The sequence below is a fragment of the Manacus candei genome, unplaced genomic scaffold (assembly GCF_025592945.1).
Source record: "Manacus candei isolate 608988 ecotype Guabito, Panama unplaced genomic scaffold, ASM2559294v1 h1tg000086l, whole genome shotgun sequence".
NCBI classification, from domain to species: Eukaryota; Metazoa; Chordata; class Aves; order Passeriformes; family Pipridae; genus Manacus; species Manacus candei.
In genome coordinates, this window is record NW_026138134.1 from 4647480 (window position 1) to 4664301 (window position 16822).

A 16822-nucleotide genomic window follows, 5' to 3' on the forward strand; every position below is an offset into this window, starting at 1 on the left:
TTTAATCTCCCTGTAAGCACAAGGTGAAAATATTATATCTAAATACAGGTGAAAATGTTGTATCTAAATGTCTGGGTTGGGAACATGCACACCAGGGACTGAAGAGGGGAGGGAGGGAAGAAAAAAGGTCGTTCAATATGTATATATGACCCCACTGTGCTGAGAGAATGGTGTGGTGGCAGCGAGTGGGTCCCACATTGTTGGATCTGGCAGGGATTCAGACATCTGCCAGGGGCTGGGGATTTTGTCAGGAGAAGTGGGAGAGGGAGACGCAGCAAGAGCTGGGGGAGCCTTGCAGCTCTGCTATCTCAGCCCCGGATCACACTTCCTCTTTAAAATTCCCTTACTAAGCTCGGCTCCTATATTTTATATTCAGCAGCAAGGTTCCCGCCCTCCCCCCCCCTCCTCCCCAGCCCTCCCCACCCACCACCACCCTCTCTGCCTTTAACTTGTTAAGTTTGAAAGATGATCCATACACACAGTTTGCTTTGCCAGTCAGCCCGTTTAAGGCCAAGATTAATGCAGTGCATTGGTGCAATCGTGCCGCAGTGGTGCGTGATCGGAATACGAGATGGAATATGGGGGGAAAGGCCAGAAATGTGCCTCTATTCCGAGTTTACACAAGTCTCCTTAGCAACTTGTCTGGTTATTTTATTTTTTTCCCTCATTTTTTTCGTTGGGGGGGGTTGTGTGTGTGTGTGTGCAGGAGCGTTGTCCCAAATCGCCAGCGAATAAAACATTCCCCGAGTTTTTAAACAGCTTCTCTTGATGGTCCTGTTGTTGTTTTTTCCTTCCCCTCTTTCCTTTTGTTAAATTAGTGGCTTAAATTTTTTTTTTTTTCCCTTCTTTCCCCCCCGGAGAGAGGAGGGTACAGGGGGAGACTCAGGCTGGGGGTGGGGGCACTGTAATAGTTTTCATTGTGACTTCCAGAGAGTTGGTTTCTTTCCAGTTGTTCACATCTCAGCATGTGGAATTATTGTGCTTTCTCCCGACTTGCCACAGAATTGGCAGCAGCCTGACATTGTTAGTCATTTGAATTGTATTTGGAGCTGGGCTGATTTTTTTTTTTTTAATTTATTTAATTTTTATTTATTTTTAAATAACAATCATAATCCGCCTCTTTACTCATTTCCAAACGACTCCTTTTATTTTGCAAATATGCACCATGTATCTCCTAGTCCGTAAAATGGAGGAGAGGGGAAAAAAAACCCAAACCACCAGGGTGAGAGGACTGTGGCAAGACTGTCCCTGAATCCCATATTCCCCTCCCCGTGCCATTTTTTTTAGTTGCCTCCTGAAGAACCCCCTCCCTCCCCGTAGGAGGGAGTGGCCTTTTAGGGATCAAGGTACGTTGGATTCTGGTTTTTTTTCCCCCCAGTTTGTGTGATTCTTTATTAATAGCATGGGGCAAGAGAGAGGCTGTAGGGTGGGGAGAGCAGGGGAGGAGGGTGGAGAGAAGCAAAGAGTTCTCCTCGAGTCCTGTACCTTGAAATAACTCAAGGGGAAAAGAGTTGCTGCCTCACTCGAGTTGCTTCAAAACCTTGCTGGGTGCTTTGACTTTTTCTTTTACTTCTATTTATTTTTTTTTTTTTTTACCCTTTTCCAAGCTTTCCAGGGGGAGGGGGTAGAAAAAGAAAAATAAAAAAAAGAAAGAAACTGAGCCAAAAAAATTTTGAAGGCTCGATCTTGGCTTCTGTACAAACAGATGTTGCCTGTCATTCCGTTGTTAAGCAGGCAGCAGATTGGAGCAAGCAGCAGCAGTTCAGGGGGAACTGCAGCAGAACTGGAAAGAGGGAGGTATACAGATATATAAATACATTTTTCTTCTTTTTTTTTTTTGTTTTATTCTACACATAAATATTTTTTCCCCTGGAATTATCTCTAATTACAACACGTCTGTTTTCATTCGTTTGTTGGTTTTTTTTTAAGTGGGCAAAACCAAACCCCAAACCAAAAAACGGATAAGCACTAGGAACTTTCACCCAAATTTTACCAAAGCAGCTCTATTTTGGGTTGGTTTTGAAAGCTTTTCAGTTTGCTTTTTTTTATTATTTTTTTTAAAATTATTATTTTTTTTTTGGTGTTCTTTTTCACACGTGTAGGGAAGGGGGTTCTGTTGGAAATGCTTAAGGCATTCTCGGTAAGTGAATATTTGCACTGGAACAGGTCAGGGAGCCGGTGGTTTTCCTTGCTGATAGCCCTGCTTTTGGTGGGATTGCCCCGGAGTTCTTGCTGGAGGTGGAATTGGGAAGGTTGGAGGCCTTTCTGTCTCCTTTCCAAGTTTTTAGCAACGCTGTGAGAGCCAGAACCACGTTGTTTATACAGTAGAAGTTCTCCCGAAGCACCACAACGCTCCAGACCGGGGCTCTTTTGTGTCCTGCTCGTGCTCGTGGGTTTAATTCCAGGTTTAATTCCCCCATCCTTTTTATCCTCTCCTATTTTTTTTTTTACTTCCCCACTTCCTTTTTAATTTCTCCTTTCTGATTTAATTCTTGAGAGGAGAGAGAGAGAGAGAAAACCAGCAAAACACGGGGGGCGTTTCGAGCCGAAAGAGTTAAAAGTTTTCTTGGCACCAGAGCAGCAGTTTAGCAACAGATCAATTCATTGAAATGAAAGAAATCACAGCCCGAGCCATCTGATTTTGAAATTTCACATCTTATGCTTCCACTTTAGAACAAAGCTTCTGTTTTTCTTCCCCCCCCCCCCCCCTCCCCTTATTAATTCACGCTGCTTTTGTTCGAGGCTGTTGGTTTTCAGAGAAACTTCGTCTGCAGTCGGGGTTTGTTTTTTTTTTTTTCTCCTCAAATATGAAAATGGGGGTTTTTTTGAGGGGGGGAGAGCGTGTGGATTCATCTCCTGCTGTAAAGTCAGCCGTGAACCTCTGCACATACAACAGCTGGTGCCAGGGCTGTTTTCACCCCTTGGTTATTGTATGTTTGAAACAGCTCCCGTTTGCTGGCTGGATAAACAGTCACCTATGGATTGGGAAATAGAGTTGTGCCCGGCCATTCCCGCTTCCCTGTGGGCATTCCTGGCTGCAAGGAGCCGTGGCCCAGTGGGAATTTTCTTTACATGCATGTGAAGTATAAAGTGCTTCCAACATCTGCATCGAGAAGTAGTTGTTCGGGCTGACTCGGCGTGTGTCTGGCAGAGGAGTCGTATTATTCTATATATGGAGCATAAGCCCCCCTGTAATGCTTTTAATAGTTAAAGCCTGAGAAGGATCACAAACAACTTTTTGTTGCTGTTTTGTTCGTTTTAAATGCATTTTGAGCCTTGGCACTGGTCCCGTCTCAGTCAAGTAAAAATAAAATAAATCGACTCCCGGCCGGAGAAGTTGGGGATTTTTAATAGTAATTAAAAAAAAAAAAAAAGATAATAATAATAATAATAAAAAAAATAATCTATTCCTGCTTTTTATGCGATATAAAAAAAAATAAAATGGGTGGCTTACGAGGAAGGGACGTGTTTGATGGATGGAGGAGCAGCTGAACTGGGCTGGTGCCGAGTCTCTTCCCGTGGCGTCGCGTCAGAGAAAGGCCGTGGTGTCTGGGCATGGGTGAATCCTGCCGGAGGGTGGGGTGGCAGGACGTGGGCAGGGGGGGGAATCCTTTTGTTAGCAGGGCTGCTCCCCAACCCCTGCACACCCCCTGGAAGGAATCCTCCACGAGGAAGAACGGTCTTAAGTGGATTAAAAAAAAAAAAAAATTAAAAAAAAAAATGAGGTGGTGGTGGTGGGGTGGCGAGGAGGGGGGGGGGGAGAAGTCTCAACCTCCACCTCTAACGTGGTTGATCGTGGCTCTGGCTGTGGGTTTATTATTCCCTTCTCTCATCCCAGATCCCATCCGTGCCGTAGGGAGACGCCAGGATTCCGAGCGCCAGCCCGTCCCCCCCAATATTGGGAATATTTCTGTGGGTGTCGTTGTGGTTACATCACAGCGCTCTCTCCTTGCCTTCCTCATCTCCATTCTTGTGCAAAATTCAAATAATTCCCCCCCCCCTCCCCGATAGCAGCTGTGCATGGTTTTTTAAGTCGGTCTTTAACGTTGCGAAAGGAACAATAAAATGAAAGGCAAAACCGGCATCTTAAAACTTGGCAAGTGAAAGCAGCTTGGACTGGCAGCCAAGAATCCTGCTGTGGTGCAAAAAGAATAGCATCCACGAAGCCACCACAATCCGGGGTTTCTCTTCTTTTAACAATCGCGTCGGCAGAGAGAAATAATTATTCCTTGTATCAGTGTTAAAAGAGTCAAAAAGCTTAAAAAGCTTGCTTGGTGAACCTTCTCCAAAGCAGGTAACGATGCTCCTATTTGATTCTGTTTTATCAAACTTTAATTGGGGAAGGATCTGGATGTGATAGCTGATCAGTTGGAGGAGTTGGTGTGTGTTACTAACTGCTGTTACAACCTCCACGGTGCTTTTATTTCTCTTGGTGGCTTTGGTGGGAGCAGGACTGGCAAACTTCTGAAATGTTTGTGTTGCAAGGAGTGTTTTATTTCCACGGATTTTGCTCGTGGTGCCGGAGGAAAGGGGGGGTGGAGGGCGGGAGCGGGTTGATCCAAAGGTGTAACGTGGAAAAAAATATCATTAAAAAAAAAAAAAAAAACAAAACAAAAAACTGAAAAATGAAGATATTGGGAGGGGGGAAGTAATTTCTCTCTCAGGACGTTGCCTGTTCCTTTCGCTCCTGAAGCTTCTGTCGTTCCTATAGAAAGACAGAACTCATTTGTTGAAAATATGCCATGGAAATATCCATAAATATTTTGTCTTCCAGGATACATTCCTTGAAGAGTTGGGCCTAACAAACAATATGGCAGCGCACGGGCGAGAAGAAATCTTGCAGGATGCTGCTGCTGCTGAGGTAATTTGGTTTCTCATCCATTCCCCAGTCAGTATCTCCCCTTTCCTTCTAATTCCTTAAAATTATTTGAAGCACAGAAATCCTTAAAGAACTGGGAGTACAGGTCTTTAAACCTAAGATAGAGTGCATGTGTGTTTATATGTGTATATATATATATATTTATGGGCCTGATTAGACTGCGGGGAAGAGGTGAGGGAAAAGAATGGGAATTATTTAGCAGTGGTGTTTCTTATTTGTCTTATTTTTGTGGCAGAAGTATGAAATGGCTGCAAACAGCTTTTTGCTCAGGCACACAATGCATTCCATAATGATCGATTTTCCTGGACAGGGCATTTATGCTTTGTGGTTTGCAAGAATACCACCCACAGACCAGCCCCAGTGTTGGGTCCTTAGAGACTTGATTTCTGCAATATTTCCTTCTATATTCCTTTGGCTATAAATCTCTAACAAGCCAGTTTTATGCTGGGTATATTACTTTTTTTGGGCTGTCCCGTGTTCTGGTACCTTGTTGGTCCTGAGTTCATTAATATATTATAAAATGAACAATGAAGCAAATTATGCTCAGTATAAGGAACATCACAAGCCTTAATATTAATCCCGTGCTCCTTTAATGTACAGGTTGAAACTTTTTGTTTGCAATTTTAGCATTTGAGGCAAATCCAGTGTGGTGGTGATTGATTTGTTTGCCTGTCATGGATTTTCTGCCACTGTGTGTATGTTCATCAAGTTTTCAGAAGGTACAATAGCTGTGTGATTAATCAGTGGAGGGAAACGTTGCAAACCCCAGATCTTGTATAATCTGTGGCTCTCTGAATATATTGGATATAAGTGGAATTCATGTTTAAAAAACAGTGCTCATACAAACAAAAAAAAAACAAATTAAAAATCTGTGTCTTTCAACAAACAAAAAGATTCATTTGCTGCTGCCTCTGTCAAATCGCTCAAGAATTTATCAAATGGCTCAAGAGCTGTCCAGGAGTTTGTTTCCCAGAGTGTGTGAGTAGGAGCAGGTTGGTTCCAGGGTAATTTATAACATACAGGTGCCACTGAATGCCACCCCTGTGCCAGCGACCCGCCCTCGCCCGGGGCAGGAATGCAGGAGGGCTCCCTCAGATTTATGGTGGGACCCGCTGCAGGGATTTATTTGGCATACCTGGAGCTTTTCTAGGCATAGCTAGTGTTGCTTTCCCCTTTTTCTCCCCCTTTTTCACCCAGTGGAGCTCTGCTGGTGGATCCCAACGCTCCTTTTGTTTTGGAAAAGCCAATCAGGTGGCGAAGGGGGTGGGAGATGTGGCAGAGATCAACCCTCCTTTAGGCAAAGAATTAAAGGGGGGAGGTTTTTGGGTGGGTCAGCACCTCCCAGCTGCCCTCAAATGTGTGCTGGGCTCTTCCAAGGTCTGGCTTTGGGTGCCTGGAGCTTCCCTGCAGCCCAGGCAGGACTGAGGACACATGTCCTGGACCACAAGGAGGGATGTACAGGGCACCCAAATGTTGCAGCTTGGTTTCCTTCACGGGCTTGAGCTGTCCCAGTGGTTAGAAAATGGGATTAAAGGGTAAAAAAAACCCAAACAACAGGTTTTGGAACTAGAAACGCTGAGTAAACCCATAACCTCCCCCCAGCATTGCAGTGAGATCATGACTTTTTTCCTGTCTTATATGAAAAAAATCAAGTATTTCTTTGCCAGCAGAGAGACATGGAAATTAGTTTATATACCTATAAAAATAAGCAAAATATACATACCTCAATGTAAAGGATATTAGGGTCAAAATGAATGTAGTGAATATAAGGGAAAATACAGTTTTGCTTAAAGAAAAATTCCTTGCCACTGTAGGAAATCCTGGTACCTGCAGCAGCAGAATTCCTGGCTCCTGACAGTTGTGCCCATTAGCCAGGGCAAAGGACAAACCCTGCCTTTTTAACCTCAGGTTCCCGGGGCTAAATGAGCTTTGTAGATGGAGGGCCTGGGTTATTTTTGGTGGGGTCACATTTGTTGTGTTCCTTTTGCAGCTCCCAGGGCACAATACGTGTGGTTGTGCAGGATGTGGCTGTTCCTGCAGGACCATGTGCTCCCTGCCCCACTGCCTCCAGAGCCCCCTGACTTCTGGGGGGCTCCTGAATCCCATTTTGCCTCCAACACAGAAGTTATCCTGGTTTTTCAAAGATGCTCATCTCCTGCAACGTGGATTTTGAGTGCTGAGAGCTGGACACTTTTCAGGTAAGTGTCATAGGAATCTAAACTTAGGGGATCAATTTAGGCAACCTTTGGACAGATGGTGAAAGTTTAACATCTATTGCTGGGAGTTCCTTGTAGCCCAGCCCAAGCAGTAATTCCAAATAAAGGAAAATTGTATTTTAGAATTGCATATTTGCCAGGCTGGAAAGGTTGAAGTGATTTATTTTAAGAACCTCCACAAGAAGTGGGGGAATTTTCTAAAAGCCTCCAAATAACAAAATTCTTTTCCAAGTGTGGACTGTTTCATTTTATACAGAATAACATTGACTTGCATTAATACAGTTTGTCTCCTGAAGAAAGAGAAGAGGTAGAACATGAAAAGTTTGTGACACTTTAAGCAGCAGTTGATCTCACTGATTTTCTCTACGAGGAGCTCACAACCAGGCTGCTTTTCAGCCTAATTCCCCACCAGTTGCCCACCAATAAAATGGGAAATATTAGTTACATAGGAAAGAAAACTTGGAAACTTTGGGGGAAGGAGGGGACACTTCTTACTTGCAGTGGCAAAACTTTGTTCCACCACTGTTTTTCAAGACTTATTTGAGATATCCTAAAGAAGTTTTACATTTGTCTGTGTCATTTTAGGGAGAAATGCAGAGAGCTGGAGTGAGGGGAAACTTATACAGAGTGAAGGGATTTTTTTTTGTTCTCTAAAAATAGAATTAAAATAGAACCTCAGACCAGTAATGACTTCTCTGAAAGTTAAAACAACTTTCAGGCAGTTGTTTCTTCTTTCTGCTTCAACCAGGCTGCCAGAATGGGAACAGGACAACTTTTTTTGCAGGGTGGGGGGGGGTGGCTGTGCATTGTCACTCTGTTTACATACAAAAACTTTGCTGTTTTATAACTTGCTGCACTGTCAGGGATGTACCTCCAACGTTGGCTGTTGATTCCTCAGTTCTGTGCAACTCCGTCCAGCAAAGCACTTAAGAGAAAGAACCACGGCATCTGCTTGGTTTTGTTTGGTTTGAAATTCATTTTTGTTTTGCTGATTATTTTCCTTTCCAAAGGTTCCAGGGGAGTGCAGGAAACCATAGCTTGTGTTGTAGCAAAGTCAGTAAGTGACTGTGTCCCCCTTCTGTCCTCCAGCAGAGGGGTTTGAAGGTGCTGAGGGAACGAAGGCTCCTCCTCACTAACAGCTCGGATATTTCATTTTGCAGGAGTGGTTTTTTTCCTCCAAAAAATCGAGCCCCAAACCTTGCAAATGACAGCAGAGAAACCCTGCCTGGGGCCACAAACCCGTAGATCCGAACTTGTGGTCATATTCCACACAAGCTTGTATCTATAGGTATGTGTCTGTCTGGCAAGTGCACAGGGTTGTGTTGCTGCATTTAACCTGACAATGTTCTGCTTTGCTGTTTCTGTCTTGCCTCTAATGCCTTTTTTTTCCCCCCTCCTCCCTTGTTTGTTTGTTCTGTTGTTGGGTTTTTTTTAATTAATTTTCTTTTTAAGGAGTATCAAACTGGAGCTGCGACCCTCGCTCTGCAATCACCAGCTCGGCTTTGGGTGGTGTTAAAATACACTTGTGCAAAAAAAAAAAAACCAACCAGCAGCTCGTTTGTGCCTGGGTGAGATGGGATGGGGGAGTTAAATTTGACATCAGGCTGAAGAAATTAAACCTCAGCTTCCTTCTGCCTCGGTCTGGCAGTGGGGACGTGGTAGGGAACGTTCCTGGATGGTGAATTCCGAGCTCGTTGGGAAGCAGATAAGGTGGTTTCATTTATAAAGCAACGTGGGTCTGTTCTTTCTTTGCTGAGTGGCAGCAATTTGTTTGGGACAGGAACAGTCACTTCTGTTCCTTTATGCCCAGGAATCCCTGGGCACACTGCAGCTCTGGGACACAGGAGGGGATTGGCCCTGCAACTCCTATTCTCTCTCAAAAATGAGTTTATTGTAGAATCCCATTCCTTCCAATTTCATGGTATTTATGTCTTTTAAAATAGCTTTTAAGGGAAAATAGTCGTGCTGTAAACTCCAAAAGAAGTCATAGAGCAGGAAAAAACCCCACCATGGAAGCAGGCAGTATAAAACCTTCTGCACAGAACTAACCTTTAAAGTTGTGAAAGTGGAACAATTATTTTCGAAGGAGTCATTTTTTTTTTTTAAAACCCCAACATACAGTTTCTATATGAAAATAATTAGGCTGTAAACTCAAAATAAAGTCTGACTGTTTCTTTCCAGCAGCTTTTCAGTGTTAATTCTCCCAAAGATTTGCTCTGCATTTCCACTTTTAAATTTCTCTGGGTTCCAACTTGGCCGCTTTGACGCACGTTGCTGCCGTCCAAAAAAAGAGGGTTTTTTTTTCCTCCTTGCTGAATTTCCAGGGTTTTCTATGTGTTTTCTATTTACTATAGAAGCATAAAATGATGTCAGAGAAGTCTAATTACTCTTCTTTCTCCCTGTGATTGAAAGTGGCTTTAAAAAAGGGAACAAATCCCACAGTTTGGCGTCTGTGTGACTGTAAATTGGTGGTCAGTATTCCCCTCCTATATGTATATATAGGATAAATATCTTTCAGGTTTGGGTGCTGAGGGGCCACATGGAAACCTGGTTGTGGGATATTACCCAGAATAGGGGCCTGGAGTCAAGATCTGCTCTGGGATCTCCACTTGGGCTTTGCTGGTGGATGTTGTTTCATCCATAGTGGGATGAGGAGGGAATTATTGGGCTGGGATAGAAGCAGGATGAGATTGCATCTAGTTTTGAGAGTAAAAAATTTGTTGGTTTTTTTTTTTTTCCTGAGGGTCTGTTAATATTCTGTGTTGGTTTTGGGGTTTATTATTTAAATATCTAATTTATTTGTTAGATATTCACTATATTAGATATACAGTGAATATTAGAGGCCTGTGTTCTGGCTCTGAAGGAAGAATGGGCTCATTTAGTCTGCCCTCCAAGGAGAAAGGAGGTGGCCAAACCCAGTTCCCAATATAATCCATATTTCTGTATGCTGGTCTCTTCTCTGTAAAGCCATTTGGAGACATGGCAAAATATGCTGAGAACAGCCTGGAATTTGTCAAGGATATTCCCAGAGGATGGCACTTCAGGTGGCATTGCTTGGAGAGTGCCAAGAGCCCATGGCAGGGGAACTGGGCACACTTGGTCCCAAAATGAGGTACCACAGTTTGGTTTGAAAGCGTGGTTTTTTTGGATTAGAAAATCAATATTTATTTTTTTCTCTGTAAAATATTTTAGTGCCGTTTCTCACTGAATATGTTGGGACTTGCTAATAAATACCCATATTTTTTTTTTCCCCTCTGATCTAAACATGAAACTTCAGAGAAGTGCCATCAGAAATGGGGTGAGATGCAGGGCCTGTGCTGCTCTGAGGAGAACCACTGAGTTATATCCTGAGCCTGAGCATTTTTCCTGGTTGCTGGGATGTACTCTGACCTCTGCTTTATGGGACAGGTTAAACATGCCCAGGGAAGCCTCTTGAAGGCTGTTGTCCTCTGCAGCAAGAGGTGCTGCAGGGAGGATGCCAGAGAGGGCACAGCACCACCAGCACGGCGTAGGGAATTCAATAAATTCAATAAAACGTGTTCGATGCGTTTTACTGAATTTTAAAAATTATTTTAGCTAGTCTCTCTCGCTAAACTGCCCCCTTGTTCTTCTGAACTGCAACCTCCAATATTCTCCCCCCCCCCTTTTGTTTTTCAGCTCAGCCTTTTGAAAAGGGACTGGGTTGTGTTTTCAGCCTTAATTTGTGTTTCTTTTCTCTTGGTTGTGTTTCACTGCACTTCATTACGTTTTCGAGTGAAACCGGGGTCTGATAAAATGAAGAACCTTGAAATGTGTCTTCCTTTTAGGGTGGAAAAAAACCCCAACTAATTGGAGCCTGTGGAGCTTCTAGCTGTTTGTTTCTTATGAGGTTTGGGGTTTTTTTTCCCTCTCACTTTGTGGATAAGGAGCTTTAAATTTATAGAATCAGCTGGGTTGGAAGGGACCTCCGAGATCATCAAGTCCAACCCTTGATCCAACCCCACCGTGGTTCCCAGCAGCTCTTCCCTGAGGAAGCAAACCAAAGCTTTCCCAAAGCAGACTCCTCTTCTTTCTTTTTCTGTTTTCCCCCCAGATTTTGTAAATCATCCCTTTTTCCCCTCCAAATGGTAAGACCTGTTGCTGACAGCTCCCACTGAAAGCACCTGGGAGGTTCTTGCAGGCCAGGGTGTTGTGTGGGGTATGAAAATGAATATATTTTGTGTTGCTCCCCCTTTTCCCAGCCTGGTGTGGAGCACAGTGAGCCCTTGTCAGCAGAGGAGCACACAATAGCATTCTGGTAATTAGAATAACCATATGCAGTGGCAAATGGGATTCATGATAAGCAGAATGTAATTGTGTACCCTGGAATTTGAACCGTATCCAAATACTCTTATTCAGATAATCAAATCTGGTTAAACTCTTAAAAGGCAGATAAATTTCAGTATTCTGGTTATTTCAGTAATCTGATTTTTTTTTTCTCTCCCCCCCCTATTTTGTTTATTTGCTTCTAATCAGCAAGGGAGAAAATGAGGAGAGGATGTTCTTAGGGGAGGAATCCAAGACTAAGTAAGATACCTGCCCTTGAGCCAGGGAGTCCCCATAATTTGGGAGCATTACATGAGTAACCACAGCAATCTGAAGGTGGAGAGGTGTGCTGCAGGTGGACTGTGGGAACCTTTGGTTGTACATGATGAAATCCAGCCTCACCAGTCCACCCTGGAAGTGGCACCAACTTGGAAATCACCTGTGAGTTCCTTTACTTTTAAAGTGTGCAGGTGAAACCACCTTTGGCTGCAGGTCCTGCAGGATCTCAAACAAGAGCTTTCAACCTGGGCTCACCGAGCTTCACTCCAAAAGCATTTCTCACTACACAGCAGGCCCAGACTAAGCTAAAAAATAGGGTTTGGGGTTATTTAGAGTCATCAGCACTTAATCCTTGTGCCACCAGCATCCCTGATGCCCCCTCAGATCCAGCACAGGGCATCTGTATCCTGTTGTCTCCCCCCGAGCTGATCCTGTGCCCCAGCTGCTCCCAAAAGCTCCTTTTGGTTCAGGGCTGAGAGCGTGGCCACCCTTCCCCTAGAAAGCACCAGACACTGAAATGTAACGTTGAGTAAATCTTCAGATTGCTGTAATTCTTGCTAAAAGTTGAGGCAGGGAGGGTTTTTGTGATGTGTTGAAAAACTTTGGATAGCTTTCAAAATATTTGCTCGCTCTCGGTTTCGGCTGAGCCCAGATGAGGCTTCTTGCCCTGTTTTGCAGACTCCTGAAGTTCCAGCCCTGTTTAGTGTGCTTGCCAGACTTCTAGGAGAACTCTCTGAGCTGCAGTAAACCTTTGAACCTCTTGAGGTTCCTCATCACAACCAAGCTCTAATAAAAAAGTTTCTTCAAGCGAAGGTGACCAGAAGGAATTGTGTCAACGTTTCCAGTGTAAAATCCCTTCTGTCCGAGGTTCAGGAAAATCAGCTGGGGAAAAAAAAAAAAAAGGAAAGAAAAAAAGATCACTCCAGGCTGAAATTTGGCAAACAAGATTTCAGACCTCAAGCTGGAATAGTATCCTTTGTGGGTTTTGGTATTTATTTTTCACTCAATGGCTTAAGGAAACACATTTGCTTCATGAGTTTTTTCTGCTTCCCACCCCCTTCCTTGGCAAGCCCTGCCTGGGATCTGAGAGTGAAGGTGGGTTCTTCCTTCTTCTGCATCGTTCACAGCCCTAAAGATTCAGAACCAAAGCTCAGTTGAGTATAATAACAAAAATTCAGCTTCCTGAACACATCTGTAGTGAGTGGCCATTGCTGGAATCCTTGTGGTCTTGTTCATATCTTGTCCATATCAATAGGAGGTCTGAAAATGCATATAAAGGGTGATATAGGGGATTAATACCTTGAGGCACTGTTTTCTGTGTCATTATTTGGGAATATTCTGCCCTCTCAAACCCTGTTTTTCTGTGTATTGTGACTAAATTGGTGTGAAGTATGTTCGAAAAGAGTGGCATGTTCCAGCCAGTCAGTCCTCAAAATCAGTTCTGGATTGGAATTCTCTCCTTGTTCTTGGAGAAATTAAATAACAAATTTGGAATTACACCAAAGTGAAGTGGGGAAAGCAGGTTTGGGAATTTTTCTCTTGGCTGAAGGGAACAAGCAGTAAAACAAGTGATGCTGCTGCAGAAGTTCCTTGTCCAGAGTAAAGGTTACACCTTGATCTCAGGGTGTCCTCTGAGGGCAGTGGCATGGGCTGGTGCCTGGATCTGTCTGGGGAGAGCTGCTCCAATGGCAATGAAAATAAGCATCCAAGGAAATTGTCTTCACGTTTCCTTCAGCATTTCGGGAATCAGAGGGTTACACCAAATAACCAGACAGGATTTTTTTAATTACACTGCTGCTTTCAAGTAAGCCTGGCTGGGCTGGGACTGAGATTTCCTTCTGTCCACAGAAGTGGGAAATCATTTCTGGGATTCTGAAACAGCAAGAGGCCTAAAAGGGTTTCCAGGCAAGAGGCTGATGCAGGAGAACGTGCTCTGCTCTTCTCCCTGTCCCATCATTCCACAGGAACTTCCATGCCATCGATACTTATTGTGATTGAACATTGTCATTAGATCACTGCTTTACCCTAATTAACCAATTAGGTGTGATTGTGCTAATTGGGTAAGGCCATAATTGGCAAAAATCACTGGAAAAGAAACATGGAGCTTCGTGCCACCAAAGGGAAGTGTCTCACCAGACACTGGGACCGTGCCCTGCTCTGCTCCCAGGGGGATGTTTGCTGTGGACACAGGGAGTTACCACAGGCCCAGGCACTGAGAAATGACATGAAGGCACAGAAGGAATGGCAGTCAGAAACTTCTTTTTTCCTATTTGATCTCAGTTCTTAAACTCAACACTTCAGTAACAGCAGCAGATACTCTGATTGAAGGGTGCCTGACACTTTTTGCTGCTTGAAGTTCCAGTTCCTCTGGGATGCAAAGACATTTTCAGGTGTCCAAGCTTGGGGACAAAACACCTGTAAATGCTGAAGCCAGGGGGAATAAAGGGGGAAGATTTGCCAGGATAATCACAGAATCAACTAAGCTGGAAAAGACCTCTGAGATCATCGAGTCCAAATCTGTGCAGTAGGATGGGGAGGTGTCTAAAAGTTGACCAGAGGGTGAGTTAGGGGTTGGGATATACATTATATATATTATATAACTATATAATATATTATATGTATTATATATAATTATATATAATATGTAAGTCCATCTGAATATATCTATACATCTCTATCTGATCAGTTTAATCAATAATTTTACAATGCTTTGAATGATGTAATGTTAGCTATTACAAGACTGAGGTGCAGAAAAATGCTTGCAAGGATAAGTTGTGGAAAACGTGAGGGGTTTAGCCATGTGATGCTGAAAGGGTTCAGTTTATAGCTGCAAAATGTGAAAGAGGGTGGTTTTTAAAGTCTAAAGTGGAGTTTGTCTCCTCTGTCACACAGGGATTGGGTGGGATTTGGGATCTTCCATCGCCCCAAGTGAGCACACAGGTTCCATAGAGCTGCTTTAGTTGCATAGTAGGACCTCATGTCAGAGAACAAATGTTCAGTGCACAAAAATGCTGGTGTTGCATCAAGGATTTGGATGGTTTTAGACAACAGTAAAGCTCCTGGTCAGAGTACAGGGCCAGAGAGCCGTGGTTTCCTTATCCAGAGTTGTGCTTGGATCACTGTTCTGACTAATAAAATAGTTCACAGTGACTCTGCTGTTAACTAAAATAATATGTTGTATTTCCACCATTAGGTCAAAGTAAACTTTACCAAGTATGGAGTCATTAGAAATTTGGATCCTGTCAACATCATGGACATTTAAACCTTGCAGAAAGATTGTTTTGTGGGTTTTTTTTCCCAAATATCCTTCTGCTGTTGCGAGCTGAATTCTGCAGAGTGATGCTATTTCTCATCTTCCTCCTTTCTTTCTGTTCAGTCCTGGAATGTAAAGGTGCCTTTTTCACAAGCAGCAGTGCTCCTTCATCCTGAGAAAACAGGACCAGCCAAGCCCACGTGCACTGAGCAGAGCTCAGCACCCTTTCCTGGGGTTTGATTCCTGTGGAATCCTCTTCCAGCCCGGAGCTGCTGTGCCTGAGGGTGCCCTCACCTGAGAGGCAGCATCTCAGCACTCAGCCAGTTCCAGCAGCATTATTTTAGGATGCTAATCCCTGTTTGTGAGCCTTTTAATCCCTGTTTGTGAGCCATAATAAAAAAAGGCAGCACAGGGCTTTAAGTAGCACCTTGGTGGGTGATGGGAGTGAGTCACAAGGATAACATCCTGCTTGTTTGACTGTGCACTAATGCAAGTTAAAAACATGTTCCTTGCTGAGGGAGCACTGGCTGGCTGCTGGCAGAGGCTCGGGGTTGCCTTTTCTGAAATGGTTAATTTTAACAAGGGTAAAATTCGCTCTAAACTTTCTGCCCCCTTTTGCAGTTCTTCTCCTAATCCCACTCCTGCAATTGTCCTTTAAACATCCGGGAGCCCAGGCGCCTGTTCCAAGGTCAACGTTATGTGTGTTCAAAAAGGAAGAGACATGTCAGGACAGATTTCATCCTGAGCCTTCTTAAGTGCTTTAAAAAAAAACCACCAAAAAAATAAATGTATGTGTATGTTCTGTGCTGTAGTGCAGATGCATCTGCTGCGGAAGGGGGGGGAAAACTACTTTTTTTTTTTTGTCCAGGGACAAAATTCCTTCTTGTGTGAAAATTGATCTGTACCTAGCAGGAATAACCCTGCCTTGCTGTGTCTTATCTAATCACACACGTAGGGGAGCTGCTGTTTGTCCAAACAAAGCATATTTTTTTTACTTCTAAATCAGCACGCCGAGAATCCGGAGGCCTTTTTTTCTTTTTTTTATTTTTCTTTTTATTTTTTTTTTATTTAAGTGGAAACCCCTGGCACAATGTGTCTGCCGTGGAGTGGTGGGTAGAATTCAGCATTTTTGACTGCATGCATCCAGGTTGAGGTAGTAGGTTGTATAGTTTAGAATTACACCAAGGGAGATAACTGTACAACCTCCTAGCTTTCCTTGGGTCTTGCACACAACGGCATGAGGAGCGACTGTAATTCCTCAGCTCTGGACATGTGGAACAGCAAAGAGCAGGTAAGATGAGCTGGAAACTCCTTTTATTTTCTTCTGCCTCTCTAGAACTCCAGAAATGTTGGTTTTCTTGGTGTTTTTTCACTTGTTGGTGGAGTGTTATTGAGTTTTTAGCAAATCCAGCGGACTAGTAGTGCTTGTGTGACTTTATTAGCCTTCCAGCTAATGTGTAACATCCCCAAAAACATGTCAGTGTTATTGCCTCCATGGTCAGCAGTCAGGAATCTCCAAAGGTAAAAACACCCTGTGTTGTATCTGTTCCCTTTCCATTAGTCTCAGTTAATTCCACACTGGGAGTTAAACCCCGTGGTGCTGATGCTTCTGGATGAAGGGGTTTTGTGAAGGTACCTAAATCTCCCCAGCCCTCAGGAGAGCTGTTCTTAGGGATACCCACAGGTGATTACACTCAGCTAAAATGGTGATTCTGGAGGGTTTTTCCCTAGGTTTGTGCAGTTATATTGGGGGTTTCAAAGGTTGATGCTTCTGGCTGCCTCCAATAGAGCTGGTTTGCTTCTCCCTCCCAGCAGTTTGGGTTCAGGAGCTGTGGGACCACCCCAAGTGTTGTGGAGAAGCTGTAGGACAAAAGACCCCCCTGCCTGAAATGCAGGGAATATACCAGCTGT

The 16822-nt window shown here is 43.7% G+C and overlaps 1 long non-coding RNA gene across 1 annotated transcript in view; it reads left to right on the forward strand.

Annotated features, from left to right (window-relative positions):
- Positions 1-16822, forward strand: part of LOC127482296 (uncharacterized) — an 80636-nt gene that overhangs the window by 47793 nt on the left and 16021 nt on the right. The window contains exons 9-10 of the long non-coding RNA XR_007908490.1: positions 4775-4861; positions 6870-7077. This is a non-coding gene — a long non-coding RNA (uncharacterized LOC127482296). The remainder of the gene's footprint in view (positions 1-4774; positions 4862-6869; positions 7078-16822) is intronic.